Here is a 24,033-nt window from a genome sequence, read left to right as displayed (position 1 = left end):
CACTGGGCCATTAGTTAATCACACAATGTGACATTCAGTTCTTGGCTCTTTTGTGTCTTTAATACGTCCTTGTGTCGCAGAGATGTTTTACAGCGCTCAAACTGACGGATCCATTTTAATTACACCGCGAGTGTGTCAATACACTACAAGCATCTGCATTTATTAAAATGCCCATTGATCCCCTGTTCAGCAAATGACTGAGTTATACCGGAGGCATTTTATTAGTCTCTCGCCCCCCAGGAAGCGGCGTCCGTTCACCAAATTCCTTGCACACTTTTTCCCGAATGTAACAAATGCGCAGGTTAAACTCGCACTCGTTATTTCCGACCGAGCGCGTGCGTCCAGGATGCAGAAAACCGACTCGTATCCACATTTTATTTATGCAAATATGGTTTTGTGTTGAGCTATTAATGCACCTCTGATAATAACATCTTATTAAATTAGGGATAACCTCCAGCTGTGATCCTGCCACTTTCTGCCGATGGGCAAGAAGCAGCGATTCCCCAGTGCCATCATTTCATTTCCACGCGGAGACGGGCTCGCCTGCTCGCTACCCACATGCTGCGATTGTATATTTAATTAGGCGCAAGGCGCAGCTCTGCTTTCATGTAATAGATCCGTGCCAGAATTACGCAACAACTACTTCATTTTTTCTTCAATTAATTTTGGAAAGAGATTGAAAGATCTATTTCAAGTATGACGGTAATTTGAAGGAGTGAGAGATCCAGGGAACTCGCTCGCTGTCTTGTTCCAATAATTATTAGCAAATATTCAGCTGCGCTCAGTAACCCTTTCCCCTGCGCTCCAGCTGCTGCGGGCGCTATGCCATAGTGACACTTACTATACATCATGGGAAATTACTGTAGTAATGTGCTTGCATGTGTGTGTGCATGTGTGTGCACGTGTGTGTGTATATGTGTGCATGCATGTGTGTGTGTGTGTGTGTATGTATGTATGCATTGGTGAACCTATGCTGTATGTGACTGCTCCTGCCCTTACTAATTTATTTTGGAGGATTCCATTACATCCGCTAAATTTCTTGGATTGGTTAAACCAAACTAGGAATATCTCTAATTTTTTCTGATTGCTGGAATCGTACCGGATTGTCTCTGAAACACCTGACTCCTAAAGTATTTATTGCATTGAATATCCATAGTGACTACTGATTGCAATATCTTGCCCCTGATGAAGTCATGATTTGACGAAACGCGTTGGGCCTTGTATCTGCGATTAAGAAATCTCTGAATCGAGCAAATCCTACTGAAGTTCACCAATTGTTGTATTGTGCATATTTGTGATACCCCAAAGAAGGGTTTTTTTATTGTACATAATGTATATGTGTACTTTTTATATTATATATTAAATATACAATTTTTTAAGTGACATTCATTGTTATTTAGCGCACTCTGATCCCCCCCTTTTTCTTTATGTCTATTTGATTGGGTCTTGTCTAGCAGAAGACCCTTCAGAGGTGCTGCTCTCATTCTATAAGCGCAGGAAAGGGTCTCTCCTTTTGTATATATATATATATATATATATATATATATATATATATATATATAAAAGCATGTGTGATTATATGTATATGTGTGTGCTTGTGTAGAAAATAACTACCTTTGTAAGAAGTATCAGATACTCCAGGCTGCGGCCAGTGATTGATGTTCCCATCCTTCATAGATGCTTCCATTGTGGATGTTACAGCGTATTCCTGATTAACATACGGTCACACAGTGGACCCAGCAATGCTCGCCTTCAGTGATGGATCTGCAAGGCGTAGCAAGTGAAGCACCCACCCCCAAGAGACGCCCCCGCGGATGCCATCGCAACTTGCTCAACTGCGTACTCCATTGCAACCATGACACAGATGCATGGAACATTAACTCCTTGAGTGCCTCCATGGGCGTGCACAATAGCTGAAAGAGATGCAACGCTGGGGCCATGTTTGATGCATACGAGATCACTTTCTCACGCCAAGATGTCTCAAACAATGGTCAAAACACACCAGCAATTTTTAAGACATTCCCCGTTACCTCCCTCATAGGGTGTCTTTCTGTCAATCACTCTGTGACTGATACTTCACTTGTAGTGGCTCCGCACAGCTGGCGAATGCACACTACGATGGCAACACACGTGCATATGAATAATGCCCAGTGTGGGATGAGAGAAGATTCTGATTGGGCACCAGTTGAGTTCCCTGCATTTGGGGATTTGCTCCTCAGCTGCCGAGCCGTCTCAGAAACTCGTGTCGTGTAACTAGAAGTGGAAAGTTACGCAATGAGCTGATTGATGTTCAATAAGACAAGAGTTCAATCTGCATTTCTCAGCTGCCTTTATGTAACTCATCAAGAGGAGAGGCAACAAAAATATATTAAAATAGTCTGTAATCGGTCCAAAAACATTAAATCCATTCCCAACAAATACAGTTATCATGATACAGGGTCAAACAATGTTTTCCAGCAACAATTGTGTGAAGCGCTGCTTGCCTGTGCCCAATCCGGAGGTAGTCATCACTGGGGAAGCTGCCCTGGGAGGGGGAACTTGCCTGGATGTCACTGCTGGTTCCACTGTATTAGATGATTCCCAAACAAGGTTGACCAGTCTCTTCAGCAAGAGTCCTCAGACATTGGATCGCCAGTTAGCGAGTTGCTTCTGTTGTCTGAGATTAAAGAACATAAATTAGAAAAATTTTCAAATCTGTCCAATCATTGGCCAGATCAGCTAGCCAATTGGAGCTTGCTATTGACCCTTTTGGATTTGGTGTTGCCAACAAGCCTATTGTAACTTAACGCCTCATAATCTGTTATATTAGACATTGCAATGAGGAAAGAAGACCTTGAGAAGATAGCGCATCAGAAAAGAGAGGTTTTCCGAAGGCTAACAGTGAGTTTTTCCGAAGGCTAAGAGTGAGGTTGTCCGAAAGCCAACAGTGAGGCTGTCCGAAGGCCAACAGAGAGGTTTTCCGAAGGCTAACAGTGAGGTTGTCCGAAAGCCAACAGTGAGGTTGTCCGAAGTCCAAAAGAGAGGTTGTTCGAAGGCCAACAGAGAGGCTGCCCCAAGGCCAACAGAGAGGCTGTCCCAAGGCCAACAGTGAGGTGCTTGTTGGCCTTCAGACACCTCACTGTATATTTTGTATAGGGGCACTACTAGACCCTATTTATCCTTAAGAGGCTTGCCCAGGCCATAAAAATTCTTAGGTATCTTCATGGCCCCACCACTTTTGGGCACTAGACCCAACTTACCAGAGGATATGGATACTGTATTTCACATTTGTCCTGAAGACCATCTTGGTGAAGGCACTTGAGTAATCACAATAAAAAAACAAGGTAGCGCTGAACCTTGAAAAAGTTGTCTTAGTACAACTAAACGCTTCAGTGGCTTTTTGGGACTAATCTAGAGGATTCTCTATATTTCCAGTGCTCGGCCCAGCTCTTTCACACCAAGGGAGCTTTGAATTTGGCGCGCCTGCTCACTGGATACCACCCTAAACTCTAACAGTAGGCCGGCTTTTCATCATTTTGAGAGGTCTCCATTTGGAGACAAATCTCAAACTCCTCCAGCGGCATTTACTCTGTACCGGAATCACAGGAGATAGGGGTGACATAGACCTAACCTAACATTATACCACTTCATTATGGGGGCTGCTTAAAAGTGTGCGATGAACTGAGAATTATAGGAACGAGCACTTTATCCTCTACTTGTCCCATTATTGATCTGATTTTATTGAATGTGTTTGTTTTAACTCAATATCATGCATATTAAATATAACTGCTTTCAATGTATAGTAATGATACAGCGCTACCTTATTTATCTATTGTTATATTTCTGTTTGGGGAACTGACCTTCCCCTTAGTGTAGCAGCTGGACAAAACACCTGGTTCCAAGGCGCCTGATTTTACACTCAGGAGGTAGATTTGTCATCCAGTAGAGGACAAGTCAAAAATAAACTTTCCCTGAAAATTGCAAACAATTTAAGTATTCACTTGATAGTTATCAAAACCACTCTGGAGGGGCAACAAATATGAATGCCGGTCACATATACAAAGACTCAACATGTCATGTGATGGCAGGCAGAGGGAGGGCAGACAAGGTTCATAGGATAGTTCAAATGCATCACATCATATACCATCGTGTGACTGTGGTTGCCATGGTAGCCTCATGCCATTGCATAATGTGAGTAATCAATGGACACAATTCTATTAGGAAAATGGAAAAGATATTTAAATAAGAGTGAGAGTGTAGGCAGGGAGAGTGCGGTGCAGCATGTGGAGGATCAGCCTCCCAGCAGCCGCTCACACAGTTATGGAATAAGATCCGCATTGGATAAACATAATGATATTGTGTCTGATCCTTCTCTGTAATTGGCTGATGGAATAAGAGACGGATCATCCTGTTCTTTCCTGCTGCCACATTGTATATTCTATAGATGTATATAGAGACTGTTGGTGCGGGGCTCAGGGGCTGCTCCCTGTCTGGGTGGGATTTGGGGGATATTAGGGGATAAGGTGATCTGTATGAGGTCAGACAGTGGGGTCTCCGGTGCTAGGTGTCATTACTGCGCAGTCTGTAACCTCTGTGCTTCTGTGCGGGGTGCAGCTGGGGATAACGCTTCTCTGATGCCTGTTTTGTCTTTAGGTATTACTATGCTGTTATCCTGGCTTATATTGATTTTCTATCATATCTGCTGTAACTGGGAGCTCCCGGCCTCCAGATAAAGGCTAACAGGACGTATTACAGACATAATCACCCTAATGTGTCAGGGCCTCTCCCAGGAAAACACCTCACACGGGGAAATCACTCAGTGTCACTCAGCCAGTAATGCCCCTCAGCGGGGAGATTCCTATGTGTGTACAGTATGTATGTACAGTATGTATGTGTGTGTGCAGTATGTATGTGTGTACAGTATGTATGTGTGTGTGCAGTATGTGTGTACAGTATGTATGTGTGTACAGTATGTATGTGTGTGTGTGTGTGTGTGTACAGTATGTATGTGTGTGTGCAGTATGTATGTGTGTGTGCAGTATGTATGTGTATACTCAGCCAGTAATGCCCCTCAGCGGGGAGATTCCTATGTGTGTACAGTATGTATGTTCAGTATGTATGTGTGTGTGCAGTATGTATGTGTGTGTGCAGTATGTATGTTCAGTATGTATGTGTGTGTGCAGTATGTATGTGTGTGTGCAGTATGTATGTGTGTACAGTATGTATGTGTGTACAGTACGTATGTGTGTGTGCAGTATGTATGTGTGTACAGTATGTATGTGTATGTGTGTACAGTATGTATGTGTCTGTGCAGTATGTATGTGTGTGTATGTGTGTGCAGTATGTATGTGTGTGTGTGCAGTATGTATGTGTGTACAGTATGTATGTGTATGTGTGTACAGTATGTATGTGTGTGTACAGTATGTATGTGTGTGTGCAGTATGTATGTGTGTACAGTATGTATGTATGTGTGTACAGTATGTATGTGTGTGTACAGTATGTATGTGTGTACAGTATGTATGTGTATGTGTGTACAGTATGTATGTGTGTACAGTATGTGTGTACAGAATGTATGTGTGTGTGCAGTATGTATGTGTATACAGTATGTATGTGTATGTGTGTACAGTATGTGTGTGTGTGCAGTATGTATGTGTGTGTGCAGTGTGTATGTGTGTACAGTATGTATGTGTGTACAGTATGTGTGTGTGTGTGTGTGTGTGTGTGTGCATTGTGGATGTGTGTACAGTATGTATGTGTATACTCAGCCAGTAATGCCCACTCAGTATGTATGTGTGTACAGTATGTGTGTACTGAGCAAGTAATGCCCCTCAGCGGGGAGATTCCTATGTGTGTGCAGTATGTATGTGTGTGTATGTGTGTACAGTATGTATGTGTGTGTACAGTATGTATGTGTGTGTGCAGTATGTATGTGTGAGTACAGTATGTATGTGTGTACAGTATGTATGTGTGTGTGCAGTATGTATGTGTGAGTACAGTATGTATGTGTGTACAGTATGTATGTGTGTACAGTACATATGTGTATGTGTGTACAGTATGTATGTGTGTGCAGTATGTATGTGTGTACAGTATGTATGTGTATACTCAGCCAGTAATGCCCCTCAGCGGGGAGATTCCTATGTGTGTACAGTATATATGTGTGTGTACAGTATGTATGTGTGTGTGCAGTATGTATGTGTGTACAGTACATATGTGTATGTGTGTACAGTATGTATGTGTGTGTGCAGTATGTATGTGTGTACAGTATGTATGTGTATACTCAGCCAGTAATGCCCCTCAGCGGGGAGATTCCTATGTGTGTACAGTATATATGTGTGTGTACAGTATGTATGTGTGTGTGCAGTATGTATGTGTGTACAGTATGTATGTGTGTACAGTATGTGTGTACTGAGCCAGTAATGCCCCTCAGCGGGGAGATTCCTATGTGTGTACAGTATGTATGTGTGTGTACCGTATGTATGTGTATACTCACCCAGTAATGCCCCACAGCGATGTCTCACCTGGGAGATTCCTATGTGTGTACAGTATGTGTGTACTCAGCCAGTAATGCCCCACAGCGATGTCTCACCTGGGAGATTCCTGTGTGTGTGCAGTATGTATGTGTGTGTGTGTGTACAGTATGTATGTGTATACTCACCCAGTAATGCCCCACAGCAATGTCTCACCTGGGAGATTCCTGTGTGTGTGCAGTATGTATGTGTGTACAGTATGTATGTGTGTACAGTATGTATGTGTATACTCACCCAGTAATGCCCCAAAGCAATGTCTCACCTGGGAGATTCCTGTGTGTGTACAGTATGTATGTGTGTACAGTATGTATGTGTGTACAGTATGTATGTGTATACTCACCCAGTAATGACCCACAGCGATGTCTCACCTGGAAGATTCCTGTGTGTGTGCAGTATGTATGTGTGTATGTGTGTACAGTATGTTTGTGTATACTCACCCAGTAATGCCCCACAGCAATGTCTCACCTGGGAGATTCCTGTGTGTGTGCAGTATGTATGTATGTGTGTGCAGTATGTATGTGTGTACAGTATGTATGTGTATACTCACCCCGTAATGCCCCACAGCAATGTCTCACCTGGGAGATTCCTGTGTGTGTGCAGTATGTATGTGTGTACAGTATGTATGTGTGTGTGTAGTATGTATGTGTATACTCACCCAGTAATACCCTACAGCAATGTCTCACCTGGGAGATTCCTGTGTGTGTGCAGTATGTATGTGTGTACAGTATGTATGTGTATACTCACCCAGTAATGCCCCAAAGCAATGTCTCACCTGGGAGATTCCTGTGTGTGTGCAGTATGTATGTGTGTGCAGTATGTATGTGTGTACAGTATGTATGTGTATACTCACCCAGTAATGCCCCACAGCGATGTCTCAACTGGGAGATTCCTATGTATGTATGTGTGTGTGTATGTGTGTACCGTATGTATGTGTATACTCACCCAGTAATGCCCCACAGCAATGTCTCACCTGGGAGATTCATATGTATGTATGTAGGTATGGATGTATGTATGTATGTATGTATGTATGTGTGTGTACAGTATGTATGTGTGTGTGTGTAGTATGTATGTGTATAGTCACCCAGTAATGCCCCACAGTGATGTCTCACCTGGGAGATTCCTATGTATGTATGTATGTATGTGTGTACAGTATGTTTGTGTATACTCACCCAGTAATGCCCCACAGCAATGTCTCACCTGGGAGATTCCTGTGTGTGTGCAGTATGTATGTGTGTGTGTGTGTATGTGTGTACATTATGTTTGTGTATACTCACCCAGTAATGCCCCACAGCAATGTCTCACCTGGGAGATTCCTGTGTGTGTGTGTAGTATGTATGTGTGTACAGTATGTATGTGTATACTCACTCAGTAATGCCCCACAGAAATGTCTCACCTGGGAGATTCCTGTGGTGTGCAGTATGTATGTGTGTGTGTGTGTGTGTGTGTGTGTGCAGTATGTATGTGTTTGCAGTATGTATGTGTTTACAGTATGTATGTGTATACTCAGCCAGAGATATGGAGCACAATGGCCAAAATCCTAGAGGCAATAACGGGAGGAAGTAACAAGTTGGCAAGAGAGGCAACGTACATTTGTGGAGCGGTGAGGGCCGGTGGCCAAGATGGCCTCCATCTTGTTTCCTCCCACTAGACCATGCCCCCATTGTGCGGGGACACCACATTGAAACCATGTCCTCACCTCCTGCACATTCACTGTGTTGCAGGCAGCTAGTATTATGTCTCACATTGTGTTTATGCTCCTTCTACCGATGCTTGCCTGGATCCAAAAATAGTATGAAGGGGAGGAGTGACCAGTGATGCATGGGTGGGGATATGCAGCAGGGGTGTGACCAGTGCTGCATGGGTGGGGCAAATGATGCAGGGGTGTGGCCATTGTTACATGGGTGTGAGCAGTGCCGCATGGGAGTGGTGTGGCCTGTTATGCATGGGTGTGTCCAGTGCTGCATGGGTGTGGTGTGGCCAATGTTACATGGGTGTGGTGTGTCCAGTGCTGCATGGGTGGGGCCAATGCTGCATGGGTGTGGTGTGGCCAATGTTACATGGGTGTGGTGTGGCCAATGCTGCATGGGTGTGGCCAGTGCAACAGGGGTATGGCCAGTGCCGTGTGGGTGTATACACCCCTACATGTCTCCCTGAACAAGAGCCAATAGGATATAAAAATGTTGTAAAAACACTAGAAATACAATTGTAATACTGAAAAGTAATGATTTATGTCCGACTGTAGGTAAGCAGCTGGTCATCATCAGGCTGCTATGGTGCTGGGCCTATATTTATATGGAGGCCTGGTGCTGTAGTCCCATCTGCCCTGTTGCTAATCTGTCACTGACTGTTCTACTACAGCTGGGCCTCTGCTGATCTCCCTTGTGTCATCTCTTCTGAGGCAGGGACTAGCCGACACAGTGGTGGTGAGAGGAGCAGGGTACCACGTGTAGCATTATTCTAACCTCATGTAACTTTACAGCTTTACAGCTACATTAATTGATACATTCTTACCGCTGGGAAGATATTGATTATAGCGAGTGAGCATTGGGGCTGTGGGACAGACTTTTCTTGGAATATGGAAGCGTTCAGTGTTCATTGTTTTATGTGGGATTTTTTTCTCTGAAGACAGGCCAAGAGTTATAATAAATCGACCCCTCGGTAACATATCAGATACATGTGCGGGTATTTGTCCTGTTAATAATAAAGGTCACGGTAGAGGAAATATTTTCTATTCCTGTTGGGTTTATTTCCATCTTGTATAAAAGTTCAGCACTTTCCTAGTATAAATTATTCTACAGATCGATTCCAAGCATCACAGAACCCGAGGAGAAGAGGCTAAGAGCTGGTGTGGGGCCCCCAGATGCTCACTGGGGGTAATGTCCGATACGTTACAGTGTTGCGCTCTCGCCGCACGGAAATGCCTGTATAGCGCACATGCCAAGACGCCGAACACGTTACATACAATGCTGTTTATTTAACATCAACATTCATCAAAGAGCCCAAATTGCTGTTAGTCTTGGCAAAGTCTCGGAAACTCAAACTATCATGGGAGATAGAAGTCTGTGGGTCTCTCCATTTCCAACCTGACATAGACTGTGGCCCTGGGGCCATCGTTTATTTGTTCTCCACAACGTCATTATTAATCCTCAATCACTCAGCTCAAGGAAAAGAACACAGATAAAAGAAAGACAACTTGCCACTTTCCGAGGTGTCCATACAATAATATTAAAAGACAACGCATATTGTAAAAATGTACATAAAGGGCCTCATTCAGCTTTCATGGTTTGTTCCGGATGCAAAATGACTTGTCGTTTTACTGAATCTGGCCCCAAATCATTAAACATTTGGGTTGAACAGAACATTGTGTAATAGTATTAAAAAAAAATCTGCAGAATTATTAAAAATTTTATGTTTATGGCCATTTCTATAGCACCAGCTGATTATGTTGTGCTTTACAATTGGGTGAAAGCTATAGCAGACATAGAGGTAGGAGGACCCTGCTCGCAGACAGAAAGAAATGTGATGGCACGTGCCACATATTACCGGGGGCCCAGGCTGTGCATTAGACAGGGGCTCGTGTCGAATAAATCTTTGGCTGGATTCTATGATGCATTTGTGCCATATGTGTCATAAATAATTGATACATATTGCGGTTAAATAATGTCAGAAATAACTGACACACATGCAGCTCCTCAGACCACTGGTTCGGGCTCATGGCGTTTAAAAAAACAAAAACTCGTTGGATGCTACATGGACTGTAGAGGACCGAGATACACTGGAGTAGGTGAGTATAATTAATTTTTCACAGGTACCTAATGGATTACAAAAGCAATCCATGTGTCTGCTTCTGTCACATTCACCTGCCAGACCCAGGTTTATTTTTCAGGCAGTTTTTAATAATGTTTAGGGTGCGATCTGATATCACACACTATTACATTTGCAATTTATATACTTCAATTTTTGAAGTGCGTTTTTTTTTTTTTAACACAGCAAAACGTGCGATTTTTACGGCAAATCGACCCCATTACATGTGAAGTTTGCGGAAAATATGCGATACCAAAAATCGCATCCTATTACATCCAGCCAATAATGTTGTACTGGGACACGAGAGGCCCACTAGGGAATGCAGGTAAGTGGTAATGAACAAGTAGGCAAGGCTAGGAGGCTGTAGATAAGGCAATTCCAGACATGGCTGGGTACACAGGGGTAGATTTATTAAGCTCGGTGAAGTGATAAAGTGCCTGTTTTTTATCACCGGCCAATCTGCTCCTAACTGTCATTTTTCGAACCAAGCCTGTAACTTCACAGTTGGGAGTTGATTGGTCGGTGATAAAAACCAGACACTTTAGGGTAGATTTATGAAAGTTTGATCAGGGGAATCTGCGCTATCACCGTGCGTTATTGCAGGGGATAGCGCTTCCCCTGATCTATGACACCCGCGGAGCGGGTGTCTTTCGTGCGGCGCACGTTCCGCCGCCTGCAGCTATCAACTTTGCTGTCCCTGCTGCTGGCTCTGAGCTGCGCTGGGATCTCGCGTTAGTAGTGAGATCCCGCGCACGCGCAGTCCAGCCGGCCGGGGAGAAGCAGACAGCGCATCAGTGTTAACTGACGTGCTGTCAGCTGGAGGGGACATTAGCGCTCCCCCGCTTCGGCGGCAAGATCTTAGTAGATCTTGTCGGTGTCCCCTCCTGCTTCGCCTCGCTACTGAGGCGAAGCAGGGAGTGTTATAGCGGCGCTCTTAGCGCCGCTATAATAAATCTACCCCTTTATCACTTCACCGAGCTTGATAAATCTACCTCAGAATCTGAACATCTGAATACCATGGCACCTACTGTGGGTTCTAACGTGAAATAAAATATTTACCTGGAGTTCCACAGCAAATTCTTTATATTACCTCTTACTTTTTCTATAATTTATATGTTGTTAATCATCATACTGGCTGCTGTATTACTATCACCTGACGCTGTGAGTGCTGACTGATATGAGATGCCGCTGTATTACTATCACCTGACGCTGTGAGTGCTGACTGATATAAGATGCCGCTGTAATACCACTGACGCTGTGAGTGCTGACTGATATGAGACGCCGCTGTAATACCACTGATGCTGTGAGTGCTGACTGATATGAGATGCCGCTGTATTACTATCACCTGACGCTGTGAGTGCTGACTGATATAAGATGCCGCTGTATTACTATCACCTGACGCTGTGAGTGCTGACTGATGTAAGATGCCGCTGTAATACCACTGATGCTGAAAGACTATTTCTTCTCCCTATAAAACTCTGAAACATTTCAGCAGAACCTCCGCTCAGTCTGGGGATTTGTCAGCGACGCATAATAAGTGAGTGTGTGTTGGCAGAAGTGCGATCGCTCTGTGGCTTTATGCGCCCACATGCACTTCTATAAGGCCAAGTACTCACTTTAAATGTTTGTCCTATTTTTAATGTTTGCTTTTATTTACACATAATGAGACAGCTGGAACGTTGCACAATGACTCGAAGGAGAGAAGCATAGAAGCAGTAGAATCAGGCGCAGATTGATAGTTCTACAGCAGAAGAGCAGGACAGGGCTGGTCTAGATATGGGCCTTCCCTGATCCCTACTGTAAATGCAGAGACAGTCAACTCTCCACTGTTGCTGCACTGACACTCCGGTAATACCATGACTGTCCAGCTGAGGCAGCACCATCAATCTCCCTGGGTACCAGATCTGTGCACACAGGCCACCAGCCTCCTCTGCTCTGTCCTTACTTGCTCTCCCCCACCATTTTATTAGTAGGCACTATGAGAAATGGCAACTATGAGTAACAGGCACTGTGAGTGTGAGTAATAGAGTGAGAAGCTGGCATAGTGAGTAATGGGCTCTATGAGTAGCGGGCACTGGGAGTAGTGGACACTATGAGTAGTGGTCACTGTGAGTAATGGGCACTGTGAGTAATGGGCACTATGAGTAGTGGTCACTGTGAGTAATGGGCACTATGAGTAATGTGCATTAGGAGTAGCAGGCACTATGAGTGTCGGGCACTGGGAGTAGTGGGCACTGTGAGTAGCGGGCACTATGAGTAGCGGGCACTGGGAGTAATGGTCACTATGAGTAGCAGGCACTGTGAGTAATGGGCTCTATGAGTAGCAGGCACTATGAGTAGCGGGCACTGGGAGTAATGGGCACTATGAGTAGCAGGCACTGGGAGTAGTGGGCACTATGAGTAGCGGGCACTGGGAATAAAGGGCACTATGAGTAGCGGGCACTGGGAGTAATGGGCACTATGAGTAGCGGGCACTGGGAATAATGGTCACTATGAGTAGCGGGCCCTATGAGTAACGGGCACTGTGAGTAATGGGCTCTATGAGTAGCGGGCACTGGGAGTAATGGGCACTATGAGTAGTGGTCACTGTGAATAATGGGCACTGTGAGTAATGGGCACTATGAGTAATGTGCATTAGGAGTAGCAGGCACTATGAGTGTCGGGCACTGGGAGTAGTGGGCACTGTGAGTAGCGGGCACTATGAGTAGCAGGCACTGGGAGTAATGGTCACTGTGAGTATTTGGCACTGTGAGTAATGGGCATTATGAGTAGCAGGCGCTATGAGGGTTATTCTAGTTCACTTGGAAAGGCACAATCACTCTCTAATGGACAAAACCATGTGCACTGCAGGTGAGGTTGATGTAACATGTGCAGAGAGAGTTAGATTTGGGTAGGGGGTGTACTTGAAACTGATATCTATATTGCAGTATAAAAATAAAGCAGCCAGTATTTACCCTGCACAGAAACAATAAAACACCCAAAACTAACTCTCTCTGCACATGTTACATCTGCCCCATGGTGCGCATGGTTTTGTCCATTAGAGTGTGATTGTGCCTTTCCGAGTGAACTAGAATAACCCCCTATGAGTAATGAGTAGGGTAATTGAGCACGGATCGCTAATTAGATCATTTACATATTGAGTGATTATTGAAGTACTACATTTGCTCAGTGTTCGCATCACACGTGTGTGGGCTCAGATTGCGACTGAAAATGCAAACGCTTCGCAGTCTCACTCCAGTCGCAGTTTGATTGACAGGAAGCATACTGTTCTGTGGGAGTGTTTGATAGAATGCAGGCGTGCCCCGGCGTTATCAGGGAGGGTCTGTGATGTCAGAGCCGGCCTCAGTCAGCCTGTTTCTGCCACAGAGTTGTGCGATGGTCCGAGTTACTCACATTGGCACAGACTGGGGAATTATTCCACGGTGATTGAATTGCGGATGGATTTTCTGAGAGTTTCTCTTTCTGTATTTCTTGCTCAGAGCGGGATCTCTACATGTAGTCATCTACAAATCTGCAGATCAGTGGTCACCCCCCACCCCCCTTTTGCTGGCAAAGCTGAATCAGACCCTTCATGTACATATTACGATATGAATAGTGATGACACTTCCGGGCTGTCTCGGTGGCAGATTAGTGGCAGACTCACAACTGGTCACACTTTCCACAGACTCGCAAATCATTGGCGGTTTAGTGCGGGGCATTTGTTCTCTCCTCCTGCGTGCTGCCTTCTTGCTCACAATCCATGTTGAATTAGCCCCTTAGATACTTCTGCAGCCAGTATTAGACAAGGGATCCATTACTGATAGATGATTTCATTAACCCTTTCAGTTTTGTTCAGAACATCCATTATATTATAATACACTTGTGTAGCTTGTTGGATATTCAGTGTTTCGCTTCTCTCCATATGTTTTTCCTCGTTGACTGTTATATTTTTATTTACAATGTTCCTGAGCTAATCTCTGGCGTATTTCCCCCCCCCCCCCCCCCCGATGGGCGCCTGCTATTTGTTCGCCTGCTGTCAGTCATTGCATGAATTTGCATAATTTGTCGCTGTTTAATAAAGGCGTCACCTTGCTGTGCATTAATCTGGATAGCAGATCACCTAGTGAAGCGGTGCGATATACGGATGGATAACAGGGATCGGCCCAACAAGCCTTACCAGGGCAATTCCGTACCAGGGCTGTCATTAAATATATTCACTTCAAGGTAATATTCCATCTTATTGTCTATTAATACAAGGACAATAACATAACCAGACCTGCGGGGCCGTATCCAGGGCCGGACGAGCTGTGCAATTATATAGGGTAGCTGCGGCCACAGCCTGGATGGAATAATTCCAAACTGCTATTAAATGCCCCTCCAAATATGGCCATTGCCTACTCTAGCATCCTTAAAAACTGTATGGGGCGTTAATTTGGTGCACGGGGCACAATTGTGTCAGGGTAACATAGTCTTTTCCTGCAAGCCCACGCTCACTGCAACAAGACCACACCCACTGCAACAAGACCACACCCACTGCAACAAGACCACACCCATTGCAATAAGACCACGCCCATTTGCAACGCCAAAGCCAAAATCTAATTTTGGGGCGTATGTAAATACTAAATTTTTAGAAGGGGTGGCAAGCTTTTGTGTTCACACTGGGAACCAAATTGTCTAGCAACGGCCCTGGGGGCCTGAAACAACATAAGTTGAAAGAGGGCAGCCGTCTAACAGGGCCCCGATTTCTTCATTTAAGAACTGACCATCTCTTCCTGCAAGAAAGTGTCCCCCACAGTCACATTAGTACATAGGTGGGTCAGACCTCAGAGAACGAGGTAGAGTCCAGGTGCGTACGGATAAGTGATAGGTGCAATGATAGTAGAACAAAGTCAGTGGATTGGCAGGTGCCAAATGAGACTGCGGCTGGACTGGAAGCGGAGGAGACTGGAATCGGCTGGAACCGAATGAGAACTTGAACCGGACTGGAACCAGAGGAGACTGGAATCGACTGGAACTGAATGAGAACATGAACCGGACTGGAACCGGAGGAGATTGGAATCGGCTGGAACCGAATGAGAACTTGAACCGGACTGGAACCAGAGGAGACTGGAATCGTCTGGATCCGAATGAGAACATGAACCGGACTGGAACCGGAGGAGACTGGAATCGGTTGGAAACTGAGGAGAAGCAGTTATCTGGTCTGACCGATGCTGGCCATCGATGATGAGATGAATATAGAGGAGAATACACTGCAGGTAAGTAGATCAAGGAAGATACCACTAACACAGGCACAATGGGAGTCCACCGATGATGACCGTTACCGATGGTGGTTGATATCAATAGTGACTCCCTGGGGACTGGTAGAGGAAGGTGGTACTTGAGTAGATTAGCTTGTAGGCAGATGTAGTAAGCAGTAAGTAAGGTGAATCAATGATGACCGATTGTACCGCTGAAGGTCAATGGCAGAAGCTTTAGGAATCGGCTGGAATAGAAGAAAAGGTACTTGTTTCCTAGCACGGCCACAATTGCGGGCATCGGGTGTCATTTTAAGTGGTATACGACGCGACCGACGCGATGCCCCCGATTTTCCCATTGAAATGCATTGAAAAAAATCTATATCGCGTCGTATGCGGCTAAAAAAGGCTTAAATGGTCCAGACGCGATGCCCGCGATTTTCCCATAGGTAACAATGTTAAATACCTCAATTTACCCGCGATGCCCCCGATTTCCCATAGGAATCAATGTTAAATGGCTGAATTTACCCAAATCATCATAGGGAACAATGGGAAATGGGCCAGAAAACCCAAAAAACACAGCTGAACACAGAAATGTCCCCCCAAAAGTAGTTGAAGCCACCCCACGATCAACGCGAACCCGAAGCGTGGCGAGCGCAGCGATTTTTCCTCACGATGCCCACGATCAAGATCTTTGTGGCCGTGCTAGGAAACAAATACCGAAGAAGATTACCCGTGACCACTGTGTGGAGCCAAGCTGTGCTGCAAGTTGGTAAATTGCACTAGACAGCAGGATTTCCACAGGAGCAGGTACACAGGATACAGTTATGCTGCAGACATCATTGCACTGGCAGATCGGTAGTCTGGATCCAGCATACTTATAGTGTCTACTGTCGGCTGATAGGCTGTAGTGAGGTGTGTGCACTGGAGGGAAACCCGGCGTGCAGGAGACATGGTTGCGGCCTGTAAACATGGTGTGGGAAGTGGGCATAGGGGAGTGCTGTCCAGGCCAGCTAGCAGCAGCGGAGGAATGTGCGCCCGGTTGACAGGACAGGTGCCGCTGGGTGGCTGCGGCCTGCACCGGCCAGATGCCGGATTGGCTGCTGACTGAACACTTCGCTTGAGTCTCTGGGAGTACACCTCAGAGCGATCCTGGGGGAGCACTATAGTGGTAACAAAGTGTCTCTCATACTACAACTCTCAGTAGTTCCTGCTGCAAAATGTGCGCACGTATTGCGGCAAGGATGAGAAAGGACCTGTATAGCATTTATTAATCATTAGGTTTTGGAACTGGTAATTATAATTACAGCAATGAGAAATGATCTGTCACCATGACATATTAAATACAGATATAGGATCGGGCTCCAAATAAGTGATCACTTTCTAGTTCTGGGAATGGCCGCACTACTGCGCATGATCGCTAATATGACCACACACACACAAACAGCGAATGCTGGAGAGGGATCCGAAAGATTCCTACTACAGATTTTATATATATATATATATATATATATATATATATATATGTAGTCCAGATAGGCAGCACACCTCGTAGTAACGATTACTGGCTCCGGTGCCCTCCAAAAGAACCCAAAAGGGTCAATATGTAATGTATAGCGCATGGCGGCACTCGGAAATAAACAGGCAAAAAACGCAGGTTGATGTCCAAACGTTTTCAATGTATTATATCACATCTTCATCAGGAACCCACCTGTCAGCATCCCCAGCTGTCAGCACCGACACCTGTCAGCACCCTCACCTGTCAGTACAGGTGGAGGTGCTGACAGGTGGGGGTGCTGACAGGTGGGGGTGCTGACAGGTGGAGGTGCTGACAGGTGGGGGTGCTGACAGGTAGGGGTGCTGACAGGTAGAATCATTGACAGGTGGATGTACTGATAGGTGGTGGTGCTGATAGGTGAAGGTACTGATAGGTGGGGGGGACAGGTGGAGGCTCTGACAGGTGCGGGTGGTGACAGTTGAAGGTACTCATAGGTGGGGGTGCTGACAGGTGGAGGTGCTGACAGGTGGTCTGCTAACAGATGGGCTACTGATAGGTAGAATCACTGACAATTGGGGGTGCTGACAGATGGGGTACTGAAAGGTAGAATCACTGACAATTGGGGGTGCTGACAGATGGGGTACTGAAAGGTAGAATCGTTGACAGATTGGAATGTTGACAAGTGTGGGTGCTGTCAGATGGGTGTGCTGAAAGGTGGGGTGGAATGTCACCCTACGACTCCCCTAATAATGTGTGGGTGACAGCCTGACAAATGTTGTCCCCACCCATTTCTGTGAGTAGCCTTTGCAGTCACCCCTATTGCCATATATGGAGTTTGTCCTCCCTGCCATCTCCACCACACCGGTCCCTCTCCTTTTATACTGACTGGTAACATCAATACAGAAGGAGAAAGGTCATGCTTCCAGGATGTCATTACTGCGTGCCATTCTGCCATGATATGTTGCCAATATATACTATGCCCAACCTTTTGCTAAATGTGGAAGCCTCGATTCCCCCCCCCCCCCCCCCGGTCGCCCAAAGCCAATGCAATCCCAGGATGATAAAATATTCATCATGTTATTTTTTGTTGCTTTTTCAGAAAATGAATTTGGAGCCTAATGCGGCTTCTGCAGATCTCGTCGGAATCCGGAACCCGCTGCAGAGATATTTCTTCATCTGCGCATTTCCATGTTATTTGTGTCCTGTGAATAAAGCGTCAGGGAAGCCTCTGCCGCAGTCACTAGAAGACACATATGGGGTTCTCATTGCCGTCCGCTGTTTGTATGTGGATGACCGGGGGGCAGCAGGAGACGGTCTCTCATTCATTGGCCTCTGGGGCCTGATTCACATTGACTTGCTAAGCAGCGAGCCATCTAACGCCGCCCACCAGGCGTACAAATACCTGTGGTCTCCAGCTGTGACGTCAGCCGCCTGCCTCCAAACCCTCCCCCCCCCCACCGAATGCCTCAGCAACAGAGCAAGCCACCGAAGGCGTCCGCACAGCGGCCCTGCGCATTTATCACCATATACTCATGTGCAGAGCGAAAACATCGGTCCCTGGTGCGAATATGCCGGAGACCCTCATTACTGAATCGGGCCCTTTATCTGTGGTGGGTGGGAATGCTACTTCAATTTGCACCCGGCACACTGCCTGCTGGGAAATGAGAAGCTAAGGCGGCGTTTATGGCTCCGGCGCACGGTCGTAAGTGCAAGGCCGCAGTTAATGCCGAGGCACATTCTTTCCAAACGCCATAACATAAGCACATTGTAGAGGAGCCATGAGATCTCTCCGTCCCGCAGATGTCGCTGCATCTGGCAGCAGCGCCTCTCTCGCTACATGTCAACAATAATTCACTTTAACAGCTGTCTCTTTTGACAAGCTCAGTGTCAGACTGTAAAATGAGCCGGGGTGACGGGTCTTCCCTCTCTTCTATGGTGCAAATTAACCGTTTGGAGGCAGGACACCAGCAAAATGTGTTTTCTTGTTTCTCTGTCGGATAGAATTGGATGAAGTCATTTTCTGGGCACTAAATGAACCTGGGCTGCAGCGCAGTGACTGCCGGGGCTGCGCAAATGTGTTCTCGCTTACAGGGCTGGACCCCATAAACGTTCCCTGATTGAAATCAAATCACAATATTATTTACAAAAATGTATTTTCCGCGCTCTTCTGGCAGCGACGCGTCCACTGATAGAGTCATGGTGCGCCATAGGTGGAGATTTCCATTAGCTGTAATCCCCCAGAGCTGCCGAGACCTGTAATTACAGATACCTTCACAGCGCACATCGGTAAATGTTTATAACCGAAAAATACCGTTTACAATAAATGTTATTAAAATGTCCGATTTTACGGCATCTGCAGCCTCTAAATTTATGGTCTTGCTCCTTGTAGAGCTGTGGACAAAGGACCTGATTCTGGTTCACTCGCAAAAGCAAATTCTCTCTCTAATGGACAAAACCATGCTGAACTGCAGGTGGGGCAGATGTAACATGTGCAGAGAGAGTTAGATTTGGGTGAGTTATTTTGTTTCCGTGCAGAGTAAATACTGGCTGCTTATGTTTACACTGCAATATAGATATCTTTTTGAAGCACACACCCCACCCAAATCTAGCTCTTTGCACATGTTACATCTGCCCCACCTGCAAAACAGCATGGTTTTGTCCATTAGAGAGAGAATTTGCTTTTGCGAATGAATGAGAATCAGGCCCAAAATGCGCGGCAAATTTTCCATCAGCAATTGGCTGTTGTTGAATTACAAAGCCCAGCTGATTCTCTGCTTCTGTCTCAAAGTCCAAACTTTTTTCCACATTTATTTTAAATGCTTATACAGTATATAAAATCATATGAAAGGACGGTGCTCCTGGTATACAGATAGTCAACGTTCCGGTCATATTCATGACAGTACTAGAGAGGCAGAGAGACAGGACACCTGGAAGTCATGGCTGGGTGTGCTTAGTGGTGACACCACGGTCAGTGACACCTGCCGTCAGATGTCATAGGTGCGATTTTTAGACATGTGCGATTTTATGTTGGTCCAAAATGGGCAAAATCACATGTTTACCGCAAATGTAATAATGTGCGATTTGACGTAAAAAAATGCACGTTTTGCCAGGGGCCGGCCCTGGTTTGCTAAACATGAGGGAAAAAATAACTGGGAAACCAGAATGGATCTTAGATCGGTCCTGGTTCCAAAAATATGGGGGACAAAAAGAATAGGGTGACACTTTAATGCAAGGTCCCCCGGCTGTCACCATAATTGGACAGCCCGGGATGGGGCGAGGCTGATATTTTGTGTAAAAAATAGAATTAAAAAATAACATTGGTCTGTGCTGAAGAACTACAAGTCCCAGCAAGCCTCCCCCACACTGTCATGTTGTGGGACAGTCCCACTGGGACTGTCCTACAACATGACCAATGTAAAAATAAATACACACACCCAGAACAGTACAACTTAAATAACATACATGCATCCACACATTCACACCCATAAACATACATACTCCCCTTGTCACACACTCCCCCGCAGGTTTGTCCTCCAGGGTTTTAAAAAATAGATATTTACATGAACCCCAGACTTGAAGAGCCGCATGTGTGCTCTTCACTGATACCAAGAGAAACCCCAGTGATAAATAGAGATGGAGAGCCTGTCATCTAGCCATTAGAATGTCCAGATCTCCTGAGCTGGTGCAGGATGGCAGACAGGAGCTGCACCTGATGGGGACGTGTGAGCATCCATGCGCTCACACGCCCCCATCAGCACGGCGGCGGGGAGCGGATTCCGCTTTAGTGAGATGAGCAGGGAGAGTGCGGGGGGGGGGGGGTATGGGGGAGCCGGCGGAAGGCGGCTGCAGGCTCAGACAGAACGGGGCGTGTGAGTGTCTCCTGTGTGCGTGCCCCTTTCTGTCAGATGGCCCACAGTGGCGGTTGGCAATTCTATCACCAGGAGCAGCTCCACTGAGAGCTGCTCCATCTGTAGATAGCCAAAATATGGAGAAGGAGAATATGTCTACCACCCTCTCGAGGAGGCTTCAGGTAACACCAATGCCTGGACCATCCAAGAAAATCCATCCTCTCATTACCCATATGCATAGAATGCTTTCCACCACCACTCTCCGTGCTCTCCACGTGTGATATAGAACTACTAAGCTAACTATAAAAATAGTGTTTAAATCAAATCTCCTATACCCAGTAAATGCCCCCTAAGCCCAGTCAGGGTAACTAAGCCCCAAAAGGCACGGGATGCATAAGGCTCTTAAATCGCTCCTATAAACGTTTACATTGAAAGGACACTCAAGAAAAAGTCTCCTCCTCCCCTAGACATTCCTCTCGTGGGCAACCACGATCACCGGCACTTAGCCTTCACGTAAAGCTTCCCATGAAAGGAGGGCCGGCAATGTCCCTGAACTTCAGTGGGATCCTCTGAGAATTGATCAGAGATAACCCATCTGAGCAAACATTACCCAGGCAGTCCCTTAGTGACAGCAGAACAAAGAGGTGAGTCTCTCCAACTTCACCCTCTCCCAGCCCCCAACAGCTTGTCATCTTCTAGTACAGGTTGACATCGATCGGTAGGCCTTGCCTGACCTGAGAGTTTTTCACTTGGTCACCATCAAATTAGAGCTTAAGAAAGGGAAACACCTAGGCCCAAAATCTTTCTACTCATCGAGGAGGAGTATCAAAAAGGTAACTCCCATGGCTCATCCAGGGAGAAAGGTTCTCTTTAATTAAATAAAAACCAACAATCTCTGTCTGTGCAAGGGTTAATCTCTAGGCTGCCCCAGGGGAGGCTTCCTAGAAGGGCAAACTCATCTTTCCCATCCAGAAAGCTTCATATTTGTCCTGGTTGACTCTGGAGCTTCAGAGTATTAGCAGATAAGATGTTCCACATTATGTGCCTCTGAGACAGATGACAGGACAAGTGTAACATCATCTGCATAGGCAACCACCCTCAATTGAGACACAGGGTGCATCTGCACCCCTTCTACAGTGACACTCTCAATCCTCCTCACAAAATGATCAACTGAAAGCACATATAAAATGGGGCTCAGAGGGCATCACTGGTGGACATCTGAGATAACAAAGAACGAAGGGCCTACCCAGCTATTAACCAATAGGAAGCTCTTTGCTTGATTATAAATGACACGGAACCAATCTACCACACACACAGGAAGACAATACCTTTCCAATACAGCCCACAAATACTGATGATTCACTCGGTCAAAAGCTTTGGACCGATCCATGTCCAGAGAGTATTTTCCCCATTTTTCAGCACTAAAGGTGCTACAGGCTTTCACGGTACAATGCTGAGACGGATAATGCAATAGCCCGGAAACTTCCATCAGTCGATTGCAGAGGACTTTTTTCCAGATTCTTTCTGTCCATATTGAGAAGAGTGATGGGGCACTGATTCTTAAAATAGGTAAAAAAGGCTGAGTCTTTACCTTTGGACAACAATATAAGGGCAGAATATCTTATATAGGAGCAATCCCTCACCCAGGCTCTCAATAAATACCTCTACGAGATGAGGAACCAAGATCTCAGAAACCACTTTAAAGAAATCATATTTGAATCCATCTGGGCCTGGAGACCTCTTCATAGGCAGACTGTCATAGGCCCTCATCACCCCTCACATCTCCCAACCTTCTGCAACTTCAGTAGGTAGAAACTGAGATAGCCATTACATATGACACAGATCCCATATCTCAGGACCAACTATAGGCATAATCACTGGGGTTTGTATACCTGCCCTCACAGTCTCTGCATTACCAGCTTTATTAATATTGGACAATCTAGTTTCTGTACTAAAATGAATAGCAGCAAGTGCTCTTTCAGGCAAATCCCCCAGACAGTCCACAATCTCTGCCAGCACAGGGTTTAACCTGTTCTTGTGTAATGCAGGGAGTCCCTGTTCCAGGTGTCCCACCTGCAGAAACAGGGGAGCAGCCTCATCACCTCCTTTAACTGCCAACAGTCCCACCAGACCCAAACATGTTGCCATTAGGTCCGACACCAGTGGAACAGGAACACAGAGAGCTTCAGTGTCATTCATTGCCCAAACAGACACCGTGTCCTCTTCGCTCCGTCACCCCCCAGCTGACCCACACTGTGGAAAGCGTACTCGGGGGCCATTTTTAAATGTCTCACAGCACTGTCTGAGACCATCACCATCTTAGAAGCTTTCCATTTCTGCAGCCATCTCAACCTTGGAATACCGGAACCAGACCACCGTTGCCATCAGCTCCCCAGTCTCATCACATTCCACCAAATTCAGGACCAAACTTTCATCCACCGGATTTCTGGGTAAGAACTTTAGAGCTCTTAGATGCCATTTTCTTTGCAGTGATTACTGCTGGTTCATTAAGGGGGGTTGCCAGTCCTACAGCACTAGCCACCGGGTCCTTTATGGCCACCACCAGATCAACAGCAGCTACTATTCGTTTACCAGAAGCAGCCGCTGGACCTTCCGCAGCCAATGCCAAGCCCGGAGCATCTGCTGCTGAGGTGTAGACCCCCTTCAGCGTCTGCCAGACCTACAGTAACTGTCACCGGATCACCAGTAACCTCTGCCTGACTCACATCTCAACCTACAGATCTGCCTCTGAAACTGGAGTCAAACCATATCCCTTCCAGTGTTAATAATATGTTTTTACTTCCTTCAGCAGGGCCTGGACGGCTTTCAGCATCGTGATGCATTGTCTACAGGTACCCTGTTCTCTGCCAAGTCCAGGAGCACATCACGGATAATCGGCCTCTCCCAGGTTTGGCAGGACTCTCGCTTTATGCACTTAGCACTTATCCTTGAATTCTCTGCAGCTCATTTTTCAATTCCTCCAGCACCATCTGAGCAAACTCATCTTCACTAATAGCGGATTGCTCCTGCGGACTCTCCAGTAGAATTTCAGCATTCTCACCCACCCCTTCACTGCTGGTAAGCATAGAGACGTCACCCTCAAGAGGCCAGATTCCTGCATCGGTGGGCTCCTCCAATGGTGGCACAAGTTAGGGGCCCTTTGC

The 24,033-nt window shown here is 46.0% G+C and overlaps 1 long non-coding RNA gene across 2 annotated transcripts in view; it reads left to right on the top strand.

Annotated features, from left to right (window-relative positions):
• LOC146036785 (uncharacterized) overlaps nucleotides 1-19,199 on the top strand; it is a 48,688-nt gene extending 29,489 nt beyond the window's left edge. For both annotated transcript variants that reach the window (XR_014460965.1, XR_014460966.1), the window contains exon 3: nucleotides 18,121-19,199. This is a non-coding gene — a long non-coding RNA (uncharacterized LOC146036785). The remainder of the gene's footprint in view (nucleotides 1-18,120) is intronic.
• Nucleotides 19,200-24,033: the final 4,834 nt, after the last annotated feature.

This window comes from Crinia signifera, chromosome 9 (assembly GCF_055691185.1).
Source record: "Crinia signifera chromosome 9, ASM5569118v1, whole genome shotgun sequence".
NCBI lineage: Eukaryota > Metazoa > Chordata > Amphibia > Anura > Myobatrachidae > Crinia > Crinia signifera.
The sequence above is the reverse complement of the archived record's forward strand: the minus strand, read 5'-3'. Positions and strand labels throughout refer to the sequence as shown.